This window comes from Schistocerca cancellata, unplaced genomic scaffold (genome assembly GCF_023864275.1).
Source record: "Schistocerca cancellata isolate TAMUIC-IGC-003103 unplaced genomic scaffold, iqSchCanc2.1 HiC_scaffold_414, whole genome shotgun sequence".
NCBI lineage: Eukaryota > Metazoa > Arthropoda > Insecta > Orthoptera > Acrididae > Schistocerca > Schistocerca cancellata.
The window spans coordinates 77,837-87,347 of NW_026046431.1; the positions used below are offsets into that span (position 1 = coordinate 77,837).

A 9,511-nucleotide genomic window follows, 5' to 3' on the forward strand; every position below is an offset into this window, starting at 1 on the left:
TTCTGCAGTCCCAGCGTCAGTGCGAGGTGAACCGATAGCCACAGTAAGCAGCGGTCGTCGCGAAAACTCAGTATTCTTAAAACGGAAATTTTCGTCTTGTTGAGAATGGCGTCACTGGTTTGCACCCGCATTCGCCCAAGCATGTCACATGTGTGCGAAAATGTTTGCTCCTCTTTACGTAAAACCGCACGCAGCCGGTAGGATTCGAACCTACGCTCCCAGGGGGAATCTGATTTCGAGTCAGACGCCTTAACCACTCGGCCACGACTGCCGTTAGCGCGGTGCTCTCCCGACACATACAACTGCTACCGTTTCAAGCACTGTGGTGTCAGAAAACGGCGTAGCTGCATTATTTTCCGTAGCGTTTCCACCGCTACCAGACGAATCGCTACCAAAGTATTAAAATTTCCGCCCGGACAGGGACTTGAACCCTGGACCCTTAGGTTAAAAGCCTAATGCTCTACCGACTCAGCTATCCGGGCTCACACGAGCCTGCAAAACCTCACACGATGCACAACTATACATTGACTCATGTCCTTTACTGTTGTGCAATCGCTGCATGGGGCCGTTACTAATAAAACGTCGCCTAAATGCTGCCTACAAGCCTATCGCGCTAAGCTCGTAACACACTATCGAAGACTGCTGGCACACGATGCAACAACAAATTGCACCAGTTGTTACGTCTCATACGTTGGAGCAGAGAATTTACGTGTTTTGTCGACAATCACTGGGCAATTGGAAAATTCACAAGCATTTCGAATGCAATGTTTTCCACGTTTTCGCTCATTTCACGATTCCGTTGAAGACGTTCTTCACCACCTGACACAGAAAAAGGAATGCAGTCGGTAGGATATTTTTAATTCTTTTGCTTCTAAGGGAGTTAGTTGTCTAGTGAGTTCCTCTTATGGCATGCACTAGACAACCACAACAGCTACAGGAGAGAGTCATTTTTGTTGCCAGCGGTAGTTGCATTATCACAAACGCAGGGTAATTCCATTGGCGTCGCATCAAAACGAATACCTGCCGAAACCCGGGATCGAACCAGGGACCTTTAGATATTCAGTCTAACGCTCTCCCAACTGAGCTATTTCGGCCGACGTTGAAAGCCGCCATTCGCATGTGTTCGTTAACCTCTGCCTCGTTGCCAATTTCACAGTCACCTTCGTCTGATAAGACACAGGGACGCTGAAAGGCGAGCAGCCAATGCAGTGAAGTTCCACACACATTTCTTCTGCTTCCGTCATCGTAACAAGCAAACATGTCGACTCGATTCGTGTAATATTGACTTCGCTGACTTGACGTGACGCCACGCTGACGCTAGAAAACCCGTGCTATATCGAAGCCAGGGGCAACTCGTGTGCAGAGAACGAGACACAAGAAGGAGTGAGCCTCTCCACCATATGAGAGGCAGTATCTAGCAGATACACACGGTAAAACATTCAACTTGCGTTAGCTCATAAATTGCTACACGTCATCGTCTGCAAGCTAAACTGGACACATCTGCACTGCCCAGTGAGGCACCACTTGTACTAACACCTGGTGGACGGCTGTGAGACGAGGAGATGAGCTGCGGCTTCTGGGCGCGACTGTAACGCTGCGCCCTGGATCAAATAACACTGCACATTGCTGGTGACCCACGTGTTTAGTAGTGACACAACTGCTAGGATGCAGCTGAACGTCCGCCCTTTGAGAGCGAGAAAATTTGCGCAGTCGGCAGGACTCGAACCTACGCTCCCAGAGGGAATCTGATTTCAAGTCAGACGCCTTAACCACTCGGCCACGACTGCCGGTGGCGGAAGCGACTCCCGACAAGTGAAACCGCCATCCTTAGACGCAATCTGATGGCAGAAGACGGCGTTGCCTCGCTCTTTCCTGTAGGGTTTCCATTAGCCGTTAAGAAAGTGTATTAATTTTCGCCTAGACAGGGACTTGAACCCAGGACCGTTTGGTGGAAAACCTAACGCTCTACCGACTCAGCTATGCGGGCCCACGCACGAGCATTATCAAAAAATGGCTCTGAGCACTATGGGACTCAACTGCTGTGGTCATAAGTCCCCTAGAACTTAGAACTACTTAAACCTAACTAACCTAAGGACATCACACACATCCATGCCCGAGGCAGGATTCGAACCTGCGACCGTAGCGGTCGTGCGGTTCCAGACTGTAGCGCCTTTAACCGCTTGGCCACTCCGGCCGGCACGAGCATTATCGAACAGCTGCGTGGTGTGCGAGTGATTCGCATTTCGTAATTACTGGCTTATGGCTCCAATGGCGACTTCACCGACTTCCCACTGACGCACCGCTGACGCTAGTTTTCTGTCGTCTTAAAACGATGGACATACCTACAAGCAGCTGCGAGATCTTAAGAAAAGAAACGCTGCACCACTGCTTTTGCCGCACTCGAATGATTGAAATTGCGATTCTTAAAAAGAAAATGAAATGTTCGCTCTGTCCAACACTTTCGAGCACATCTGTGTACTCACGATATCAGCGACGGCTTTCTGCAGTCCCAGCGTCAGTGCGAGGTGAACCGATAGCCACAGTAAGCAGCGGTCGTCGCGAAAACTCAGTATTCTTAAAACGGAAATTTTCGTCTTGTTGAGAATGGCGTCACTGGTTTGCACCCGCATTCGCCCAAGCATGTCACATGTGTGCGAAAATGTTTGCTCCTCTTTACGTAAAACCGCACGCAGCCGGTAGGATTCGAACCTACGCTCCCAGGGGGAATCTGATTTCGAGTCAGACGCCTTAACCACTCGGCCACGACTGCCGTTAGCGCGGTGCTCTCCCGACACATACAACTGCTACCGTTTCAAGCACTGTGGTGTCAGAAAACGGCGTAGCTGCATTATTTTCCGTAGCGTTTCCACCGCTACCAGACGAATCGCTACCAAAGTATTAAAATTTCCGCCCGGACAGGGACTTGAACCCTGGACCCTTAGGTTAAAAGCCTAATGCTCTACCGACTCAGCTATCCGGGCTCACACGAGCCTGCAAAACCTCACACGATGCACAACTATACATTGACTCATGTCCTTTACTGTTGTGCAATCGCTGCATGGGGCCGTTACTAATAAAACGTCGCCTAAATGCTGCCTACAAGCCTATCGCGCTAAGCTCGTAACACACTATCGAAGACTGCTGGCACACGATGCAACAACAAATTGCACCAGTTGTTACGTCTCATACGTTGGAGCAGAGAATTTACGTGTTTTGTCGACAATCACTGGGCAATTGGAAAATTCACAAGCATTTCGAATGCAATGTTTTCCACGTTTTCGCTCATTTCACGATTCCGTTGAAGACGTTCTTCACCACCTGACACAGAAAAAGGAATGCAGTCGGTAGGATATTTTTAATTCTTTTGCTTCTAAGGGAGTTAGTTGTCTAGTGAGTTCCTCTTATGGCATGCACTAGACAACCACAACAGCTACAGGAGAGAGTCATTTTTGTTGCCAGCGGTAGTTGCATTATCACAAACGCAGGGTAATTCCATTGGCGTCGCATCAAAACGAATACCTGCCGAAACCCGGGATCGAACCAGGGACCTTTAGATATTCAGTCTAACGCTCTCCCAACTGAGCTATTTCGGCCGACGTTGAAAGCCGCCATTCGCATGTGTTCGTTAACCTCTGCCTCGTTGCCATTTCACAGTCACCTTCGTCTGATAAGACACAGGGACGCTGAAAGGCGAGCAGCCAATGCAGTGAAGTTCCACACACATTTCTTCTGCTTCCGTCATCGTAACAAGCAAACATGTCGACTCGATTCGTGTAATATTGACTTCGCTGACTTGACGTGACGCCACGCTGACGCTAGAAAACCCGTGCTATATCGAAGCCAGGGGCAACTCGTGTGCAGAGAACGAGACACAAGAAGGAGTGAGCCTCTCCACCATATGAGAGGCAGTATCTAGCAGATACACACGGTAAAACATTCAACTTGCGTTAGCTCATAAATTGCTACACGTCATCGTCTGCAAGCTAAACTGGACACATCTGCACTGCCCAGTGAGGCACCACTTGTACTAACACCTGGTGGACGGCTGTGAGACGAGGAGATGAGCTGCGGCTTCTGGGCGCGACTGTAACGCTGCGCCCTGGATCAAATAACACTGCACATTGCTGGTGACCCACGTGTTTAGTAGTGACACAACTGCTAGGATGCAGCTGAACGTCCGCCCTTTGAGAGCGAGAAAATTTGCGCAGTCGGCAGGACTCGAACCTACGCTCCCAGAGGGAATCTGATTTCAAGTCAGACGCCTTAACCACTCGGCACGACTGCCGGTGGCGGAAGCGACTCCCGACAAGTGAAACCGCCATCCTTAGACGCAATCTGATGGCAGAAGACGGCGTTGCCTCGCTCTTTCCTGTAGGGTTTCCATTAGCCGTTAAGAAAGTGTATTAATTTTCGCCTAGACAGGGACTTGAACCCAGGACCGTTTGGTGGAAAACCTAACGCTCTACCGACTCAGCTATGCGGGCCCACGCACGAGCATTATCAAAAAATGGCTCTGAGCACTATGGGACTCAACTGCTGTGGTCATAAGTCCCCTAGAACTTAGAACTACTTAAACCTAACTAACCTAAGGACATCACACACATCCATGCCCGAGGCAGGATTCGAACCTGCGACCGTAGCGGTCGTGCGGTTCCAGACTGTAGCGCCTTTAACCGCTTGGCCACTCCGGCCGCACGAGCATTATCGAACAGCTGCGTGGTGTGCGAGTGATTCGCATTTCGTAATTACTGGCTTATGGCTCCAATGGCGACTTCACCGACTTCCCACTGACGCACCGCTGACGCTAGTTTTCTGTCGTCTTAAAACGATGGACATACCTACAAGCAGCTGCGAGATCTTAAGAAAAGAAACGCTGCACCACTGCTTTTGCCGCACTCGAATGATTGAAATTGCGATTCTTAAAAAGAAAATGAAATGTTCGCTCTGTCCAACACTTTCGAGCACATCTGTGTACTCACGATATCAGCGACGGCTTTCTGCAGTCCCAGCGTCAGTGCGAGGTGAACCGATAGCCACAGTAAGCAGCGGTCGTCGCGAAAACTCAGTATTCTTAAAACGGAAATTTTCGTCTTGTTGAGAATGGCGTCACTGGTTTGCACCCGCATTCGCCCAAGCATGTCACATGTGTGCGAAAATGTTTGCTCCTCTTTACGTAAAACCGCACGCAGCCGGTAGGATTCGAACCTACGCTCCAGGGGGAATCTGATTTCGAGTCAGACGCCTTAACACTCGGCCACGACTGCCGTTAGCGCGGTGCTCTCCCGACACATACAACTGCTACCGTTTCAAGCACTGTGGTGTCAGAAAACGGCGTAGCTGCATTATTTTCCGTAGCGTTTCCACCGCTACCAGACGAATCGCTACCAAAGTATTAAAATTTCCGCCCGGACAGGGACTTGAACCCTGGACCCTTAGGTTAAAAGCCTAATGCTCTACCGACTCAGCTATCCGGGCTCACACGAGCCTGCAAAACCTCACACGATGCACAACTATACATTGACTCATGTCCTTTACTGTTGTGCAATCGCTGCATGGGGCCGTTACTAATAAAACGTCGCCTAAATGCTGCCTACAAGCCTATCGCGCTAAGCTCGTAACACACTATCGAAGACTGCTGGCACACGATGCAACAACAAATTGCACCAGTTGTTACGTCTCATACGTTGGAGCAGAGAATTTACGTGTTTTGTCGACAATCACTGGGCAATTGGAAAATTCACAAGCATTTCGAATGCAATGTTTTCCACGTTTTCGCTCATTTCACGATTCCGTGAAGACGTTCTTCACCACCTGACACAGAAAAAGGAATGCAGTCGGTAGGATATTTTTAATTCTTTTGCTTCTAAGGGAGTTAGTTGTCTAGTGAGTTCCTCTTATGGCATGCACTAGACAACCACAACAGCTACAGGAGAGAGTCATTTTTGTTGCCAGCGGTAGTTGCATTATCACAAACGCAGGGTAATTCCATTGGCGTCGCATCAAAACGAATACCTGCCGAAACCCGGGATCGAACCAGGGACCTTTAGATATTCAGTCTAACGCTCTCCCAACTGAGCTATTTCGGCCGACGTTGAAAGCCGCCATTCGCATGTGTTCGTTAACCTCTGCCTCGTTGCCAATTTCACAGTCACCTTCGTCTGATAAGACACAGGGACGCTGAAAGGCGAGCAGCCAATGCAGTGAAGTTCCACACACATTTCTTCTGCTTCCGTCATCGTAACAAGCAAACATGTCGACTCGATTCGTGTAATATTGACTTCGCTGACTTGACGTGACGCCACGCTGACGCTAGAAAACCCGTGCTATATCGAAGCCAGGGGCAACTCGTGTGCAGAGAACGAGACACAAGAAGGAGTGAGCCTCTCCACCATATGAGAGGCAGTATCTAGCAGATACACACGGTAAAACATTCAACTTGCGTTAGCTCATAAATTGCTACACGTCATCGTCTGCAAGCTAAACTGGACACATCTGCACTGCCCAGTGAGGCACCACTTGTACTAACACCTGGTGGACGGCTGTGAGACGAGGAGATGAGCTGCGGCTTCTGGGCGCGACTGTAACGCTGCGCCCTGGATCAAATAACACTGCACATTGCTGGTGACCCACGTGTTTAGTAGTGACACAACTGCTAGGATGCAGCTGAACGTCCGCCTTGAGAGCGAGAAAATTTGCGCAGTCGGCAGGACTCGAACCTACGCTCCCAGAGGGAATCTGATTTCAAGTCAGACGCCTTAACCACTCGGCCACGACTGCCGGTGGCGGAAGCGACTCCCGACAAGTGAAACCGCCATCCTTAGACGCAATCTGATGGCAGAAGACGGCGTTGCCTCGCTCTTTCCTGTAGGGTTCCATTAGCCGTTAAGAAAGTGTATTAATTTTCGCCTAGACAGGGACTTGAACCCAGGACCGTTTGGTGGAAAACCTAACGCTCTACCGACTCAGCTATGCGGGCCCACGCACGAGCATTATCGTACAGCTGCGTGGTGTGCGAGTGATTCGCATTTCGTAATTACTGGCTTATGGCTCCAATGGCGACTTCACCGACTTCCCACTGACGCACCGCTGACGCTAGTTTTCTGTCGTCTTAAAACGATGGACATACCTACAAGCAGCTGCGAGATCTTAAGAAAAGAAACGCTGCACCACTGCTTTTGCCGCACTCGAATGATTGAAATTGCGATTCTTAAAAAGAAAATGAAATGTTCGCTCTGTCCAACACTTTCGAGCACATCTGTGTACTCACGATATCAGCGACGGCTTTCTGCAGTCCCAGCGTCAGTGCGAGGTGAACCGATAGCCACAGTAAGCAGCGGTCGTCGCGAAAACTCAGTATTCTTAAACGGAAATTTTCGTCTTGTTGAGAATGGCGTCACTGGTTTGCACCCGCATTCGCCCAAGCATGTCACATGTGTGCGAAAATGTTTGCTCCTCTTTACGTAAAACCGCACGCAGCCGGTAGGATTCGAACCTACGCTCCCAGGGGGAATCTGATTTCGAGTCAGACGCCTTAACCACTCGGCCACGACTGCCGTTAGCGCGGTGCTCTCCCGACACATACAACTGCTACCGTTTCAAGCACTGTGGTGTCAGAAAACGGCGTAGCTGCATTATTTTCCGTAGCGTTTCCACCGCTACCAGACGAATCGCTACCAAAGTATTAAAATTTCCGCCCGGACAGGGACTTGAACCTGGACCCTTAGGTTAAAAGCCTAATGCTCTACCGACTCAGCTATCCGGGCTCACACGAGCCTGCAAAACCTCACACGATGCACAACTATACATTGACTCATGTCCTTTACTGTTGTGCAATCGCTGCATGGGCCGTTACTAATAAAACGTCGCCTAAATGCTGCCTACAAGCCTATCGCGCTAAGCTCGTAACACACTATCGAAGACTGCTGGCACACGATGCAACAACAAATTGCACCAGTTGTTACGTCTCATACGTTGGAGCAGAGAATTTACGTGTTTTGTCGACAATCACTGGGCAATTGGAAAATTCACAAGCATTTCGAATGCAATGTTTTCCACGTTTTCGCTCATTTCACGATTCCGTTGAAGACGTTCTTCACCACCTGACACAGAAAAAGGAATGCAGTCGGTAGGATATTTTTAATTCTTTTGCTTCTAAGGGAGTTAGTTGTCTAGTGAGTTCCTCTTATGGCATGCACTAGACAACCACAACAGCTACAGGAGAGAGTCATTTTTGTTGCCAGCGGTAGTTGCATTATCACAAACGCAGGGTAATTCCATTGGCGTCGCATCAAAACGAATACCTGCCGAAACCCGGGATCGAACCAGGGACCTTTAGATATTCAGTCTAACGCTCTCCCAACTGAGCTATTTCGGCCGACGTTGAAAGCCGCCATTCGCATGTGTTCGTTAACCTCTGCCTCGTTGCCAATTTCACAGTCACCTTCGTCTGATAAGACACAGGGACGCTGAAAGGCGAGCAGCCAATGCAGTGAAGTTCCACACACATTTCTTCTGCTTCCGTCATCGTAACAAGCAAACATGTCGACTCGATTCGTGTAATATTGACTTCGCTGACTTGACGTGACGCCACGCTGACGCTAGAAAACCCGTGCTATATCGAAGCCAGGGGCAACTCGTGTGCAGAGAACGAGACACAAGAAGGAGTGAGCCTCTCCACCATATGAGAGGCAGTATCTAGCAGATACACACGGTAAAACATTCAACTTGCGTTAGCTCATAAATTGCTACACGTCATCGTCTGCAAGCTAAACTGGACACATCTGCACTGCCCAGTGAGGCACCACTTGTACTAACACCTGGTGGACGGCTGTGAGACGAGGAGATGAGCTGCGGCTTCTGGGCGCGACTGTAACGCTGCGCCCTGGATCAAATAACACTGCACATTGCTGGTGACCCACGTGTTTAGTAGTGACACAACTGCTAGGATGCAGCTGAACGTCCGCCCTTTGAGAGCGAGAAAATTTGCGCAGTCGGCAGGACTCGAACCTACGCTCCCAGAGGGAATCTGATTTCAAGTCAGACGCCTTAACCACTCGGCCACGACTGCCGGTGGCGGAAGCGACTCCCGACAAGTGAAACCGCCATCCTTAGACGCAATCTGATGGCAGAAGACGGCGTTGCCTCGCTCTTTCCTGTAGGGTTTCCATTAGCCGTTAAGAAAGTGTATTAATTTTCGCCTAGACAGGGACTTGAACCCAGGACCGTTTGGTGGAAACCTAACGCTCTACCGACTCAGCTATGCGGGCCCACGCACGAGCATTATCGAACAGCTGCGTGGTGTGCGAGTGATTCGCATTTCGTAATTACTGGCTTATGGCTCCAATGGCGACTTCACCGACTTCCCACTGACGCACCGCTGACGCTAGTTTTCTGTCGTCTTAAAACGATGGACATACCTACAAGCAGCTGCGAGATCTTAAGAAAAGAAACGCTGCACCACTGCTTTTGCCGCACTCGAATGATTGAAATTGCGATTCTTAAAAAGAAAATG

At 49.7% G+C, this 9,511-nt stretch overlaps 16 non-coding genes across 16 annotated transcripts; all 16 read right to left on the reverse strand.

Annotated features, from left to right (window-relative positions):
* Window positions 1–189: 189 nt before the first annotated feature.
* Window positions 190–271, reverse strand: Trnas-cga (transfer RNA serine (anticodon CGA)). Its single transcript has one exon. It is a non-coding gene; the product is annotated as a tRNA-Ser (tRNA).
* Window positions 272–409: 138 nt separating this feature from the next.
* Window positions 410–482, reverse strand: Trnak-uuu (transfer RNA lysine (anticodon UUU)). Its single transcript has one exon. It is a non-coding gene; the product is annotated as a tRNA-Lys (tRNA).
* Window positions 483–1,021: 539 nt separating this feature from the next.
* Trnaf-gaa (transfer RNA phenylalanine (anticodon GAA)) lies at window positions 1,022–1,094 on the reverse strand. Its single transcript has one exon. It is a non-coding gene; the product is annotated as a tRNA-Phe (tRNA).
* Window positions 1,095–1,705: 611 nt separating this feature from the next.
* Window positions 1,706–1,787, reverse strand: Trnas-uga (transfer RNA serine (anticodon UGA)). The gene has a single exon. It is a non-coding gene; the product is annotated as a tRNA-Ser (tRNA).
* A 901-nt stretch (window positions 1,788–2,688) lies between these two features.
* Window positions 2,689–2,770, reverse strand: Trnas-cga (transfer RNA serine (anticodon CGA)). The gene has a single exon. It is a non-coding gene; the product is annotated as a tRNA-Ser (tRNA).
* A 138-nt stretch (window positions 2,771–2,908) lies between these two features.
* Trnak-uuu (transfer RNA lysine (anticodon UUU)) lies at window positions 2,909–2,981 on the reverse strand. Its single transcript has one exon. It is a non-coding gene; the product is annotated as a tRNA-Lys (tRNA).
* Window positions 2,982–3,520: 539 nt separating this feature from the next.
* On the reverse strand, window positions 3,521–3,593 carry Trnaf-gaa (transfer RNA phenylalanine (anticodon GAA)). The gene has a single exon. It is a non-coding gene; the product is annotated as a tRNA-Phe (tRNA).
* Window positions 3,594–4,203: 610 nt separating this feature from the next.
* Trnas-uga (transfer RNA serine (anticodon UGA)) lies at window positions 4,204–4,284 on the reverse strand. The gene has a single exon. It is a non-coding gene; the product is annotated as a tRNA-Ser (tRNA).
* Window positions 4,285–5,184: 900 nt separating this feature from the next.
* Trnas-cga (transfer RNA serine (anticodon CGA)) lies at window positions 5,185–5,264 on the reverse strand. Its single transcript has one exon. It is a non-coding gene; the product is annotated as a tRNA-Ser (tRNA).
* A 138-nt stretch (window positions 5,265–5,402) lies between these two features.
* Trnak-uuu (transfer RNA lysine (anticodon UUU)) lies at window positions 5,403–5,475 on the reverse strand. Its single transcript has one exon. It is a non-coding gene; the product is annotated as a tRNA-Lys (tRNA).
* A 538-nt stretch (window positions 5,476–6,013) lies between these two features.
* On the reverse strand, window positions 6,014–6,086 carry Trnaf-gaa (transfer RNA phenylalanine (anticodon GAA)). The gene has a single exon. It is a non-coding gene; the product is annotated as a tRNA-Phe (tRNA).
* Window positions 6,087–6,695: 609 nt separating this feature from the next.
* Trnas-uga (transfer RNA serine (anticodon UGA)) lies at window positions 6,696–6,777 on the reverse strand. Its single transcript has one exon. It is a non-coding gene; the product is annotated as a tRNA-Ser (tRNA).
* Window positions 6,778–7,471: 694 nt separating this feature from the next.
* Window positions 7,472–7,553, reverse strand: Trnas-cga (transfer RNA serine (anticodon CGA)). Its single transcript has one exon. It is a non-coding gene; the product is annotated as a tRNA-Ser (tRNA).
* A 138-nt stretch (window positions 7,554–7,691) lies between these two features.
* On the reverse strand, window positions 7,692–7,763 carry Trnak-uuu (transfer RNA lysine (anticodon UUU)). The gene has a single exon. It is a non-coding gene; the product is annotated as a tRNA-Lys (tRNA).
* A 538-nt stretch (window positions 7,764–8,301) lies between these two features.
* On the reverse strand, window positions 8,302–8,374 carry Trnaf-gaa (transfer RNA phenylalanine (anticodon GAA)). Its single transcript has one exon. It is a non-coding gene; the product is annotated as a tRNA-Phe (tRNA).
* Window positions 8,375–8,985: 611 nt separating this feature from the next.
* Window positions 8,986–9,067, reverse strand: Trnas-uga (transfer RNA serine (anticodon UGA)). The gene has a single exon. It is a non-coding gene; the product is annotated as a tRNA-Ser (tRNA).
* Between the last annotated feature and the right edge of the window lie 444 nt (window positions 9,068–9,511).